The sequence below is a fragment of the Cervus canadensis genome, chromosome 11 (genome assembly GCF_019320065.1).
Source record: "Cervus canadensis isolate Bull #8, Minnesota chromosome 11, ASM1932006v1, whole genome shotgun sequence".
NCBI lineage: Eukaryota > Metazoa > Chordata > Mammalia > Artiodactyla > Cervidae > Cervus > Cervus canadensis.
This window is the reverse complement of record NC_057396.1, coordinates 30,668,538-30,683,016: the sequence shown is the minus strand read 5'-3', so window position 1 is coordinate 30,683,016 and position 14,479 is coordinate 30,668,538. Positions and strand designations below refer to the sequence as shown.

The 14,479-nt window shown below is 44.1% G+C and overlaps 1 protein-coding gene and 1 long non-coding RNA gene across 3 annotated transcripts in view; one reads left to right on the top strand and one right to left on the bottom strand.

Moving 5' to 3' along the window:
* The window catches only part of LOC122450004 (CXADR like membrane protein), a 98,585-nt gene that overhangs the window by 37,788 nt on the left and 46,318 nt on the right, over positions 1-14,479 (top strand). The gene's annotated exons all lie outside the window — the stretch shown is intronic.
* On the bottom strand, positions 1,206-12,112 carry LOC122450006. Of its 2 annotated transcripts, none has more exons than XR_006272050.1 (5): positions 11,875-12,112; positions 3,986-4,059; positions 3,201-3,360; positions 1,574-1,703; positions 1,206-1,341 (listed from the first exon to the last, which is right to left on the bottom strand). It is a non-coding gene; the product is annotated as an uncharacterized LOC122450006 (long non-coding RNA). The 2 variants fall into 2 exon arrangements; XR_006272051.1 differs by having other exon boundaries at positions 1,223-1,341; positions 1,492-1,703.

The window sequence follows — 14,479 nt, the reverse complement described above, 5'->3', positions numbered from 1 at the left end:
CTGGGGCATTTCTGAGACATCCTAGCTCTAATGTTCCCGGATTTTCCTGAACTCGGATTATTTAAGGTTAGGCCTGCTTTCCTAAACCTTCTCAGACATTGTGACCTCCTCTCCCAGTTCCTCTTAATTTTATTTTAGAATAAGGAGCCAGCTGATAAATTGGTATTTAACATCTGTGATTCCATCGTTCTCCTGGCTGCACTGGGTCTTCGTTGCTGTACACAGGCTTTCTCTGGTTGCAATGCACGGGCTCTACAGCAGTTGCGGCTTGCAGGCCCTAGAGCACCGGCTCAGTAATTGTGGTACACAGGCTTAGTTGTTCTGTGACATGTGGGATCTTCCCAGACCAAGGATTGAACACCTGTCCCTTGCATTGGTAGGTGGATTCTTCACCACTGGACTATCAGGGAAGTCCCACTCCTGAAACTCTTAAACATTAACTTGGTCATAAACTTCAGCATTCAATAGAAATATTAACCAGAATAATTTGTTAGCCAAATAAAAGACAGAGATCAGGAAAGAGAGTATCCAAGTAGTGATATTTGAGGAGATTTCCCCTGGAGCCATATGCAATAAGCCATATGCACTGCTGCTGGGAATGCTTAGCAGGTATTTCCGGGAGGAAGGAAGCATCTTTTGGGAGATGACTGGCAGGCAGATTCTTTACCACTGAGTCAGCTGGGAAGCCCCTTAGTTCTCTGACCAGGAATCAAATCTGTGCCTCTTGCATTGGAAGCTCAGAGCCCCAACCACTGGACCACCCAGGAAATCCCAGGAAGCCTAGTCTAAGAGTTCACCTGGGGGATGAAACATAGCTTGGCTCTGTCCCACAGGTGAGGTCTCACAAATGATGTGTTTTTCCTTCAGCTATGCAAAATGCCCTTCGGGTACTGCCTGGCCCTAAACGGCCCTCTCCCTCACTTCTTGCATCAGTCATCTATTGCTGCATATAGAAGCATCCGCCCTCCAATTAAGTGACTGAAAACAACATGCATTTCTTATTTCACAGTTTCTGTGGGTTAAGGATTCAGAAGAGGCTTACCCAGCTGGTTCTGGCTTGGGACCCTGAGTTTGCAGTCAAGCTGGGGCTACAGTCATCTGAAGGCTTGGCTGGGGCTGAAGGATCAGTCTGCTTCTTTGGTATGAGTTAGCTCAGGCTAATGCGATAACAAAATATCACAGACTGAGTGGCTTGATATTTTGGCTAAGAAACACATTTATTTTTTCATGGTTTTGGAGGTTGGAAATTCATGATCAAGGTGCCAGCAAATGGATTTCTTCTGAAGGCTCTCTTCCTTGCTTGCAGATGGCACCTCCTTACTATGACTTCACATGGCCTTTCTTTGGTACATGGGTACAGGGAGGGAGAGAGGGGGAGATGGAGAGAGAGGGAGAGAGATGTGGTGTGTATGCTCTCTGATTCTCTTCTTAGAAGGACACTAATCATTAGCCCCCCACCCCCACCCCGTGACCTCACTTAAGTTTAATTACTTCCTTAGAGGTTTCATCTCCAAATGTGGCCATGCTGTGAGGGGAGTTAGGGCTTCAGTATGTGAATTTGGGGGACACAAACTTTCAGTCCACAATAGCTTCCAGGATGGCATATTTACATGATGCTGGTTGTAGGCAGAAGGCTCAGTTCCTCCCCACGTGGGTTTTTCCATGCACTGATTTATTATCCTCATGCCATGATGCCTGTGTTGCTGAGAGAGAGCAATCCAAGAAAGCAAGATAGAAGTCATAATGTGTTGATGATCCACTCTCAGAAATCACACACCTTCATTTCTACAAAACCCCATTGCTTACAAAGACTGGTTCTATTCAGTGTAGAAGGAAACTATACAGAGACATGTGAATGCCAGGAGGCCAGTCACTGAGGGCCAGAGCAGGGAGGCTGGCTGCCATGTCTCGGCATGAAAAGACATGATGAGATGGTATCAAAAAAAGGACATGTTTTTAAAATCCACAGACTTGGAGCTAAAGTCAAACCCTAGCTCCACACTTGTGAGTTCTGCAAACACTAAACCTCTCTGAGTCTGTTTCTCCATCAATAGGCTAATAATACCTTCCTCATAGGAGGATTGTATTAAATGAAAGAATAGATTTGCTGAGTCACAAATCATGATCATCAACTAAATACGTTTTCCCTCCCCAATCTTCTCTAGTCTCTCACCACCTTGCTATTCCCACTTTCACTTGCCCAGGTTTCACGTACTTTTCTTGTACAATGACAATACAGACACAATCAGGATTCTAGAATTTCAGAGTTAGGAGGATTTCTGTATCATCTATCTAATAATCCCCAACTTTTTAACCACCAAAGTTCTTTCTATTGTCTTTCTCCCAGTGAGACCCATATTAGGATACTTTTGATCCCTCCAAATTACACTAACTACATAATTCATTTCCATTAAATTCATCAAAGGCATATATAACTGCCCATCAGTTATATGATGGGCAGTGAAAGACTTCTGATCAGTGAGAGACCATCAGTGTTTCTACACTGAGTTGTGATAATGTCAGTGAAAAGCAAAGCCATTCTCATCTTAGAAGCCCAGAAAGATGAAAGGTCATTTAGATTAGTTAATGATAGAACTAGGACTCAAATTTGGAGGTGGACCTCCAAATTCCAAACCAATGATCATCCCCTAAATCTAAGTTGTTGCCGTATTTATCTGATGTGCTATGCTCTACCTCATGATATCTGACATGATAAAAGAACTGTGGTGCCTTTCAGACTAACATGATAAAAATCCAGGATAAAATATCTACCTTCTTGAGGCTCCGGTTCCATGAATAGCACAAATAGGCAAGACCTCCAGACCCACCAGTGTGGGCCCATTAACACCCCAGAACAGGCCATTGTTTGTGTGGCCTCCATGGAGGGCTGGCCCACTAACCCATATGCCTGTAAGATCTAGGGCTATTTAGTCAGAGCTTTCGGATAGGGAGCTAGTTTTCTGTCTTCAGGTTTGCTGTTCATACTCCAATCACAAAGAGAAACTAGCTTCTCACTGACAAACAGAAGTCAAGTCAGGATAGAGCAGTGACATCATCCCCAACACCACTGTGTGGAGGAGGGGTGGGAGGACTGCCTGATCATGGGTCTGCATGATCTCTGTCTTGCTGCGAAGAATGAGAGCTGAGGAGTGTAAGGGCTCCGTATTCATCTGGGGTGGGCCAGCAACCCACTGCCATACCTTGAGGCTTTCGGGATCTTAGGTCCCCCACCAGGGATTGAATCTCGGCCCTCAGCAGTAAAAGTGTAGAGTCCTAACCACTGGATTGCCAGGGAATGCCCAAGACCCATTTTTGCCCAGAAGGTCGGTATATGACAACTGTTTAATTCCAGTACCATCTCTGAAAAGGAAAAGAAGCAAAGGAAGAAAAGGCAAGGAATTAAAGAGGAATTTGCTCAGCCTAGAGGTGGAAATAATAGTGCTTGTGAGTAATTTAAGTGGGCCAATTGTTTAAAAACAAATACTTCATAAATATTGTTATGCTCACATGCACATACAGGCTATTTCATATACTCATTATATATAAACATATATGTTCACTCCTCTTATAGTTCACAGTAAAGTTCTTTTTGAATGTTCCTCTGATTTATTAACTGGTATAAGGAGAGAGGACGTTCTATTTTCCATACTTGGGCCAAAATTTTAAGTGGGCGAGGTAGATCTCTAGGGACAGATGTGGTCATGGCAATAGGACTCAAAGGAGAAAAGCTGGCAAGAGAAAAAAGGAACTTCAAAGAAAAAGATTAGATAAAAGTTTTCACTTGTGCCTTCCTCCGTAAAGAGAAAATAGCTGAAACTCTTATTTGCTGAAACCCTGGAGGCAGCTCTGTGCCTGGGGAGAGGAGAGGCGTTCAGTGTTCCAGACGATGGGCAAGCTTGAATGTCAGTGCTTCCTGCAACACGAGCCCGGAAACCTTGGGAGCCCCATCAACATCGGTCCAGGGAGATGCTTTAATGTCAATTACGGTTAATGTCATTGCTCTGTACTCTCTCAGCCAGATGCGTTTCAAGGCAAGAGATCCCATTTCCTAGAGAAAACCTTTAGAAAAAAGAACAAATGTCCTCAGTGAACTTCCTTTGAGGTCAATCTGTACAGCCCAATGGCTGAAACACTTTTTTCAACATGCTTCCCCTTCAGGCATTTCTTATACAACCTCTGTGCTCCAAGTCCCTCATTGGACCCCCAAGTATGTGTAACAGAAGATGTGGTCCTGAACTTTCAGAATGCACCGTCTGGTGGGGACATAAGTGATATACAACATGAAAAGATACAGAGGGAAAGATGGAGGAAAAGGGGAAAATGACAAGGTACTTGGCAAATAATTCCCTAGTTAGAGTTTTGGAGAAAATCCAAAGTGGCTGCCCTTCAGGGGCTCCATCATGGGAGGATTATTGTGCTAGGCCTGTCCTAACAAAGTACCACATACTGGGTGATGAAACCAGCAGAAATTGATTTTCTCACAGTTCTGGAAAGCTGGAAGCCCAAGACTAAGATATCTGCAGGATTGAGTTCTTCTGAAGCATCTCTCCTTGTCTCGTATATAGCTATCTTCTCCCTCTGTCCTCATATGGTCTTCCTTCTGTACTTGTCTAGGTTCTAACCTTCTCTTCTTTTTCTTCTTCTTTTTTTTTTTTAATGCTCTTGGGAACCCCTGACACAGTCTATAGTCTATCTTTTGGTTTGATGTTTTTAGGTTCTTTATGAAAAATTTATTTATTTAGACTCTTTTGTTTTTGACTCTTAGGTCTTCGTTGCTACATTCAGCCTTGCTCTAGCTGCAGCGAGCAGAGGCTGCTCTCTAATTGCAGAGCATGGGCTTCTCACTGTGGTGGCTTCTCTTGTGTAGGCACGGCCTCAGTAGTTGTGGTGCACCAGCTTAGTTGCTCCATTGGGCCTGTGGGATATTCCAGGACCAGAGGTAGAGTCTGTATCCCCTGTGACAGCAGCAGATTCTTAATCACCAGACCACCAGGGAAGACCCCATGTCTTCTTAAAAAGACACCTATAATATTGGATTAAGACCCATCCTAATGACCTTGTTTTATGTCAGTTACCTCTGTAAAGACCCTATCTCCAAGTACCTTCACATTCTTAGGTACTGAGGGTTAGGACCTTAGCATACGAATTGGGTAGGACAGAATTCAGCCCATAAGAGGGGCTGTCTAGTTTAGAAGAGGGGACAATTCACATCCATGTGAAAAGTTATGTAAGTCTATCAATTAGGTGGCTGTGCTACATGCCAGGTATGTACTGTTACAGGAAGGAGCTCAGGAGATGGAGAAATTGCCATGACCCTGAGTGGTTTGAAGAGGCTTTTATTTTTATTTTTTTAACTTTTTATTTTACATTGGCGTCTATAGGTGATGAACAATGTTGTTAGCTTCAGGTATATAGCAAAGAGATTCAGTTATACATATACATGTATCTATTCTTTTTCAAATTCTTTTCCCATTTAGGTTATTATCCATAACATTGAGTTGAGTTCCGTGTGCTATACAGTAGGTCCTTGTTGATGATTCATTTTAAATATAGCAGTGTGTACATGTCCATCCCAAACTCCCTAACTATCCCTTCCCTCTCCTTCTCTGCTGGTGACCATAAGTTTGTTCTCTAAGTCTATGAGTCTGCTTCTGTTTTGTAAATAGTTTCATTCATATCATTTTTTTAGATTCCACATGTAAGTATCTCTTACGATGTTTGTCTTTGTCTAACTTACTTCACTCAGTATGTCAGGCTCTAGGTCCATCTATATTGCTGCAAATGGCATTATTTCATTATTTTTGATGGCTGAGTAATATGCCACCGCCCCTGTGTGCATGTGTGTGTGTGTGTGTGTGTGTGTGTGTGTGTGCACTCAGTTGCTTCAGTTGTGTCTGACTCTTTGCAACCTATGGACGGTAGCCCACCAGGCTTCTCTGCCCATGGGAGTTCTCCAGGCAAGAATACTGGAGTGGGTTACCATGCTCTCCTCCAGGGGATCTTCCTGACTCGGGGATTGAACCCATGTCTCTTATGTCTCCTGCATTGGCAGGCGGGTTATTTACCACTAGCGCCACCTGGGAAGCCTATATATATTATATATACCACATCTTTTTTATCCATTCATCTGTTGATGGGACTGAGACAGCTAAGTAAGGAAAGCTGACTAAGGAAAGACAGGAAAGTGAGGCTTGGATGAAAGCAGAGGGAGTCTGATGGAGGCCAGGGCACTCCAGGTGGGAGGAATAGCATGGGAAATGGTCCAGATGGGGCTGTAAGAAGACGTGCTCAGAGGATGCTGACTACACTGACCTTGTAAGAATGTAGCATCCATTTTGTAGGAAAGGAGAGGTGAAGAATTTGAGGATGTAAGCTGAAACTCAAGTATGGAGGGCTGGGCTGCAGAGAGTGTGTCTCCCACTGAAGGCTTTTAAACCGCATAGTAAAATGAGAATAATAATAATGTATGTGAACAGCCTCTTACGATTATTAAGATTTTTCATAAACATTATCCCATTTCCTCACCACAGATATTTAACGAAATCAGCAGGGCATCATTACAACCATCCTACAAATGAGTAAGTTGAAGTGGTGAGAGATTAAATTGCTTGACCAGCAGATGTAAGGGCTACAATCAGAACTGTGCTGTGGGCAAATTAATCTGACAGGCTGTGAAGAAAGCTTTAGAGAGCGGAGAGGCAGGGGGCAGGGAACTGTTAGAAATCAGAACAGGAGTAAAGTTGATGAACGCCTGAATGAGGGGAGTGGTACCAGAAGTGGAGAAATTTAAACAGACATACTATGTTGGTTCTGATTACTAAATATGCTAAGAACGAAGATGCTATGAAATTAGCAAAAATACCCCTGGGAAAGGTAACTCATTAGGTTCTCACCAGGCTTCTGTACCTCAGCAGGAATTAATTGATCAGATTCCTCCCTGACCCAGGTAAGTACGAGCAAGGAGAACATAAGTGCAGCTCTGTTCCTGTGTGTCTCACACAAGCACTTAGCGTGTTGCACTATAATTGTATTCATATATCTCCTCCCTCGCCAGAACGTGAGTTCCTCCAAGAAAGTGATAGTATTTTATTCATCTTTGTAAGCATACTCAGTACCTAGTAAAAGGCTTCTGTAGTTAGAAGGTCAGTGATCACTTTTTGAATGAATGAATGAGAGTGACCCGGTGGGGACACCAATGCAGAGGGAGAGAGCATAAAAAGCAGAGGTGAGGGGCCTTGAGGACAAGTGTCAGTGATTTCACAGGTGTCCCCAGAACTGCCTGCTCTGAAGCAGGTAAACAGTCGTATACTTAACAGACATCTCTGTAAAACCAGGAGACTTCAAGGAAGTGGTTTGCACACTAGGTCACTCCAGGCACCAGCTTTTTTCACGTATGGACTTTTTTGTACAGAATTGCTGGGGAGGTGGCACCAGTGATGGAAAATAGCTTGTTTCAAGGAACAGATTTATAGGCAGAAACGAGTAGTTTCTGTTCCATGGTCTCAGCCCACCAGTGCTCCAGGGTCCTTCCCCACAAGCTCCTGGATGACCTCCTCTCCTCTCTCCTGCCCTCACCCCAGCTGCATCTCAGCAGAGCCCCCAGAACACCTGCTAAAAGGACAAATCCACTTTTAAAGAAAGGTGGTGAGAGGTACAAACCTCTAGTTATATAATGAATAAGCCACAGGGATGTAATATGCAGCATACGGAATATGATCAATAGTATTGCAATAACTTTATGTGGGGACCACTGGTTAGTAGACTTACCGTGGTGGTCATCTCATAGGGGATGCAAATGTCAAATCACTATGTAACACACCTGACTAGCATGTTAGTGTACATCAGCTATATTTTAATTAAAAAATAGAAAGGGGATGCGGTGAAAGGGGAGTACCCGAACACTTCAGCATGACTTGTTCTCCTCTCAGTGTCTGTTGAGACGTCCAATTGGACTGGAACACCTGACCTTCCTTTTTATATCCCCAGGGTATAACTGTGATCTAAATCAGTTTGTTTTAATGTATAGATCTTGTGAAAATGACAAAGACAGGGACCAGACAGCCATGCCTTGCTGCTGTTGTTATTGTTCAGTTGCTCAGTCCTATCCGACTCTGCGACCCCATGGACTGCAGTGCGCCAGGCTTCCCTGTCCTTCACCATCTCCCAGAGTTTGCTCAAACTCATGTCCATTGAGTTGATGATGCCACCAAACCATCTCATCCTCTGTCATCCCCTTCTCCTCCTGCCCTCAATCTTTCCCAGCATCGGGATCTTTTCCAGTGAGTCAGCTCTTCACATCAGGTGGCCTTCAGTTTCAGCATCAGTGCTTCCAATGAATGTTCAGGACTGATCTCCTTCAGGATGGACTGGTTGGATCTCCCTGCAGTCCAAGGAACTCTCAAGAGTCTTCTCCAACACCACAGTTCAAAAGCATCAATTCTTTGACACTCAGCCTTCTTTATGGCCCAACTCTCACATGCGTACATGAATACTAGAAAAACCATAGCTTTGACTATGTGGGCCTTTGTCAGCAAAGTGATGTCTCTGCATTTTAACATGCTGTCTAGGTTGGTCATAGCTTTTCTTCCAAGGAGCAAGTGTCTTTTAATTTCATGGCTGCAGTCACCATCTGCAGTGATTTTGGAGCTCCCAAAAATAAAGCCTGTCACTGTTTCCATTGTTTCCCCATCTATTTGCCATGAAGTGATGGGACCAGATTGCTATGATCTTAAGTTTTCTGAATGTTGAGTTTTAAGCCAACTTTTTCACTCTCCTCTTTTACTTTCATCAAGAGGCTCTTTAATTCTTTGTTTTCTACCATAAGGGTGGTGTCATCTGCCTATCTGAGGTTTTTGATATTTCTCCTGACCATCTTGATTCCAGCTTGCGCTTCATCCAGCCCAGCATTTTGCATGATGTATTTTGCATGTAAGTTAAATAAGCAAGGTGACAATACACAGCCTTGATGTACTCCTTTCCCACTGTCCTCTTCTAATCCTCTATGGGATATGTGTGCCTTTATGAATGTCTAGAATTATAGCCTCACTATTAGAACTGAGAGAAAATAACGCTGGGGGTCTGTTGAGAGCCTCCCCTAGGGTGGTGAGCGTGTACTTAAGGAGCAGAAGATACTGAGGCAGCTGGGAGCTCCCTGAGCTTGGCCCAGAACCAGGCTTGGGGGGGTGGAGAATCGTCTTCCCCTGGGAAGGCAGCAGGTGTGAGTTGTCAGGCAGGAGGGGATATGCAATGTGACAGGGTGATGCAGTAGGTGCTCCTCCAGGTGCGTTCATCAGGCTCACTAGGGCCCAGAAGCGGAAGCTCCATGTCATCCTTTATCACACGGTCAGGAGCACAGCTCACTTCATCACCAGGGATGTCTGGCTCTTGGAACCCTTAGTCGCAGCCTGAGAACTTGTAGTTGCACCATGTGGGACCTAGTTCTGTGAAAGTGAAAGTTGCTCAGTCATGTCTGACTGTTTGTGACCCCATGGACTGTACAGTCCGTGGAATTCTCCAGGCCAGAATACTGGAGTGGATAGCCGTCCCCTTCTGCAGGGGCTCTTCCCAACCCAGGTCTTCTACTTTGCAGGATTCTTTACCAGCTGAGCCACCAGGGAAGCCCAAGAATACTGGAGATGGGTAGCCTGTCCCCTCTCTAGTGGATCTTCCTGACTCAGGAATCGAACCAGGGTCTTCTGTATTGCAGATTCTTTACTTGCTGAGCTACCAGGGAAGCCCTGTGATCTATCCAGTGATCTATCCTGGGCGGGCCCCCTGTATTGGAAGCTCGGAGTCTTAGCCACTGAACCACCAGGGAAGTCTCAAAGTTAATGTTACTGAAAAGCAATGCTGTCCAATAGAAAATATGGAAGAATGTGAACCCACTTGTAATTTAACATTTTCTAGTAGCCTTGTCAAAGCATGGAGAAACAGATGAAATAATTTTAATATATGTTTTCTTTAGCCCTAAATATACAGAATATGGTTTTTCTAGCAGTCACGTACAGATATGAGAGCTGGACCATAAAGTAGGCTAAGTGCCGAAGAATGGATGCTTTGGCCACCTGATGCGAAGAAATGACTCATTGAAAAAGACCCTGATGTTGCTGGGAAAGATTGAGGGCAAGAGGATAAGGGGGCAAAAGAAGATGAGCTGGTTGGATGGCATCACTGCCTCAATGGGCATGAGTTTGAACAAACTCCAGGAGATAGTGAAGGACAGGGAAGCCTAGCGTGCTGCAGTCCGTGTGGTCACAAAGAGTCAGATACAACTTAATGACTGAGCAACAACAATACTTAAGCAGCTTGCAAGAAAAATTGGGGAGTAGGAACTAGAACTCAGTTGTGCTCCCACACAGGGAATAGGCTGTCAGAAGCCTCTGCTGGGTTCTTGACATGCCCCGCCCTGGATCTGTGGAGACCACAACGATGAGATGTGGACAGCAGCCTTGAAAGAAGAAATCTAGAATAGTAATAAAATTAATAACTTTTGGGAGGTCTGTGCTGTATGTCATGTGGGATCTTAGTTCCGCAACCAGGGATCAAACCCACGCCACCTGCAGTGGAAAGGTGGAGTTTTAACCACTGGACTGCCAGGGGATTCCCAAATTAATAACTTTTTAAAAAAATTTATTTATTTTGGCTGTGCTGGGTCTTTGTTGCTGTGCGGGCTTTGTTGCTCCGTGGCATGTGGGATCTTTCTGAATCGGGGACCTAGCTCCTGTCTCCTGCATTGGCAGGTGAATTCTTATCCACTGAGCCATCAGGAAAGGCCCCAAATTAATAACTTTTATGAATGGCTTGGGGGAGAGGGGGAGGATTAAGGAGAAAGGGTTTGAGGGAGACCTTGAAGGGTTTCCTTTTTTTAAAATGAGACTGTAGTTATGGATTAATCTTTGAACTTCATGAAGTTTTAAAATTTAAAAAGATTACCGTATATCTTATACTTTATTGATAAATATGGCTCACCACCCCCTCCCATACCATCAAAAAAAAAAATTCACCCCTCCTTTCTGTTTTGTGAGGAAATTGAGGTCTCTTGTAAGTAGAGAAATCTAGGAGAGGGCTCCCAGCAGAGGCCCGGGGCCTGGGTGATTCTGGGCGTTTGGGATGGAGGTGGGGGTGGAATTACATTCATAACTTTTTTTTTTTTTCTTTAAAGGGAAAAGCAACTTACTGCTCCTGCTTTCTGCTGGGAGATTGGGGAAGGGTGTCTAGGGCCCTTAGAGCATCTGACTGTGGAAACAGAGGAGTAAGGCTGGGGGAGGGGCGGGACGGGGCGCTCCTTCAGGGTCTGTTCAATCCCCGAACAGAAGCCCCGGCAGCTCCAGCCGATTTTGATTTCTTTGTTTGCAAGGAGCTGGGCCCCTAGCGGGTGGCTGCCCTGGGGCTTGGCCTAACCCTCTTCTGTGAAATTCCGGAAATCGCCGGGCCGCCCCAGGCGACCCGCTGCAGGCTCCAGCAGCTGCGCAGGGAGCCAGGCTGCTGGGTTGGGGCCGCTCGGGATCTCTGGGGACCACTAACCCTGAGACCTCTTGGCCGCCGCTGGCCAAAGCAAACAACCAGCAGATGTCCCCAGCGCGACCTCTGGTGAAACTGTTTATTCTTAGGAGATGGCCATCTCCCCTCTGGGACCCTGCCGGTCCGCCAGCCTTCCTCCTCTCTCACTTCCGCCTCCCTCCCTCCCTCCCGCTGAGATCCCGTCCTCTGAACTTGATGCCACTTGGTGAACTTTAAAACAACGGACTGCAAGGAAAATCCAGCATTCCAAATTCATCAATTCCAATTTGATGCTCTGGCATAAAGAGGAGTTGCTGGAAACTAATCTTGGGTTCAGGGAAGTAGGCATGGGCTCAGGGAAGGAGGTTTCCTTACCCAGTTTGGAATGAGGAGACAAACCCTGTCAGTCTGTGTTGACAGCCGGTTGCACCTAAAAGCAGAAGTCTAGCCAGACAGCCCATAAGTAAGATTCCACTTAGGGCTAGTCACTAGTTACAGTTAAACTTTGGACCTACATTTCAGATGCATTGCTTAAAAGTATTAAGCTAGGTTCCAGCCAGGAACTGTTACACTGGTAATGAAAACATATGGGCAGTCATCTTACTTCAAACAATTCAATATCCAGCCTGTATCCCTGAAAAATATCTTTGACAGACACCTCATTCAGTTTTTTGTCCTCATTCAGTTTTGCTTTGTTTTCCACTGTACTTCCCTCTTGGGATATTAACTTTCAGTCCTTAGCCTTGACCTTACATACATATAGTTTACCAACTCTATAAATCAGACTGGCCATTTGCACAGAAATACTTTACTTTTGAGAATGTCAGCACAAACATTACAAGGATGTTTGACACGTTTCTCAGGTATCCTGCTGGCCTCGAGGCAAATAGGAGAAAGGAAAATTTTCATGAGGTCAAAAGTAGTTTATTTATTTATTGCTGCTACTGGGTTTATCGCATCTGGCTTCCATGAACCAAGCTCTCCCCTTGCAGTCCGTTTGTCACACAGGTAAACAGAGTTCTCATGCTAGAGTATAAATTTAAGCATGTAACATCCCTGCTTAAAAACGCTTATGGCTCCCTATTACTTATGCATCAAGGATAAACTCTAGTCTTAGTAAATCAGGCAAACTTTTCCTGGTCTGATCTTACTTTTCCAGCTCATTTCCAGTCACCAGATCCATGTCAACTCTTATGATCAAGTTTCTGGAAATTTCTCATCTTACCCTGAGCATATTTCCAGGTCATCCCAACAACTCTGGCATTCCTTAGTCCTCAATGATAACCAGAGAGCACAGAGAAATAGGAAACACTGGAGAAGCTGTTATTTAGGAAATAGCCTTCTCCACATCGACCTTCCAAAAAGCTTTCCCTATTCCACAAATAAGTGGGATTGTGAAGTATTTGTCTTTGGCAATTCGCTAATATTTCCTTTGATGAGTTCCTTAATAAGAGCTGCTGCTTGCTTGATTGCATCAAATTGTCAAATTGCCCTGGCATCAGAGTGAATCAGCACAGAGGAAGATATAAATCATATTTTTCTGCAGTTTGCTCAAAAAAGATGTTGTTTGTCCTAGCAGAGGCCCTGCCTCAGAGCTTAGTTCCACTCCTTCCTTAGAGGTTACCTATATGTCCTCGCTCTTCCTAGAATGACTACTTTCTTTCCACTTTTGTACTCCTTATAATTACAGCTAAAACATAGTTCATACAATGTGCTTTAAAACAAGCGTCCCTTTGTTTAATCCTTACAAAAACCCTATGGAAAAGGGACTACTACTATATAATTTACAGATTATAAAACAAGGTCTAGACAAGTTTAAGGATTTTAAAGCCACATAGTATCAATAAAAGGCAGAATCAGGACTCAACCTGACCTAAGCCTGCTCAGGTGACCACTCTCCACACTGTTTTTATACTTATTATTTTAAGATTCTGGAGGGAGAAAGTTGCAGGCTTTTTTTGTTGTTACTGTTCTTTGTTTTGTTTTGCTCCTAATCTTAAATACAGGCTCCCCTGGTAGCTCAGCAGTAAAGAATCCACCTGCCAAGGCAGGAGACTTTGAGTTTGATTCCTGAGTCTGGAAGGTCCCCTGGAGAAGGACATGGCAACCCACTCCAATATTCTTGCCTTGGAAATCCCATGAACAAAGGAGCCTGATGGGCTATGTAGTCCATGGGGTCACAAAGAATCTTAGTGACTAAACAATAGCAATAAATCTTAAACACATAAAATGAAACTAACAGAAGTTAAAAATTTCCTCCACGCCTCAAAATATTCTTTTTCCTATTTATTTTTTAACCTCTATGGCTACTGGGAAATATTTCTTTTTCTTTTCTTTTTTTATCTTTTCAACATGCTGTGCTACATGTAGGATCTTAGTTTGCAGACTGGGAATCAAACCTGCACCCCCTGCATTGGAAGCGCAGAGTCTTAACCACTGGACCGCCAGGGAAGTCCCAGGAAATGTTTCTTTTTAAAAAAAAAATTATTTATGACTGTGTTGTATCTTTGTTGCTGCACTTGAGGCTTCTCTAGTTGCAGGGAATGAGGGCTACTGTCTAGTTTCAGTATGCAGGCTTCTCATTGCGGTGGTTTCTCTTGTTGCAAAGCACGGGATCTAGGGCTTGAGGGCTCAATAGTTGTGGCACACGAGCTTAGTTGCCCCATGGCTTGTGGGTTCTTAGTTGCCAGACCAAGGATCAAACCCGTGTTCCCTGCATTGGCAAGTGGATTCTTAACCACTGGACCACCGGAGAAGTACCCCCAGGAAATATTTCTTAATGCAACAGATGGGGCAAGGGAATTTCTATACCTTTTATGATTGAGGAGGGAGAACAAGGAACTAAAACTAAATGATTAAACTAATTTGGGGGAAGGAAAAACAATCATGTACTTTCATCTGACTTTGGAATGATGTATATTAGTTTTGAAATATAGCTGGGGAAGAAAAACAGTGAATTTGCAGATCTTGGGTCCACTTT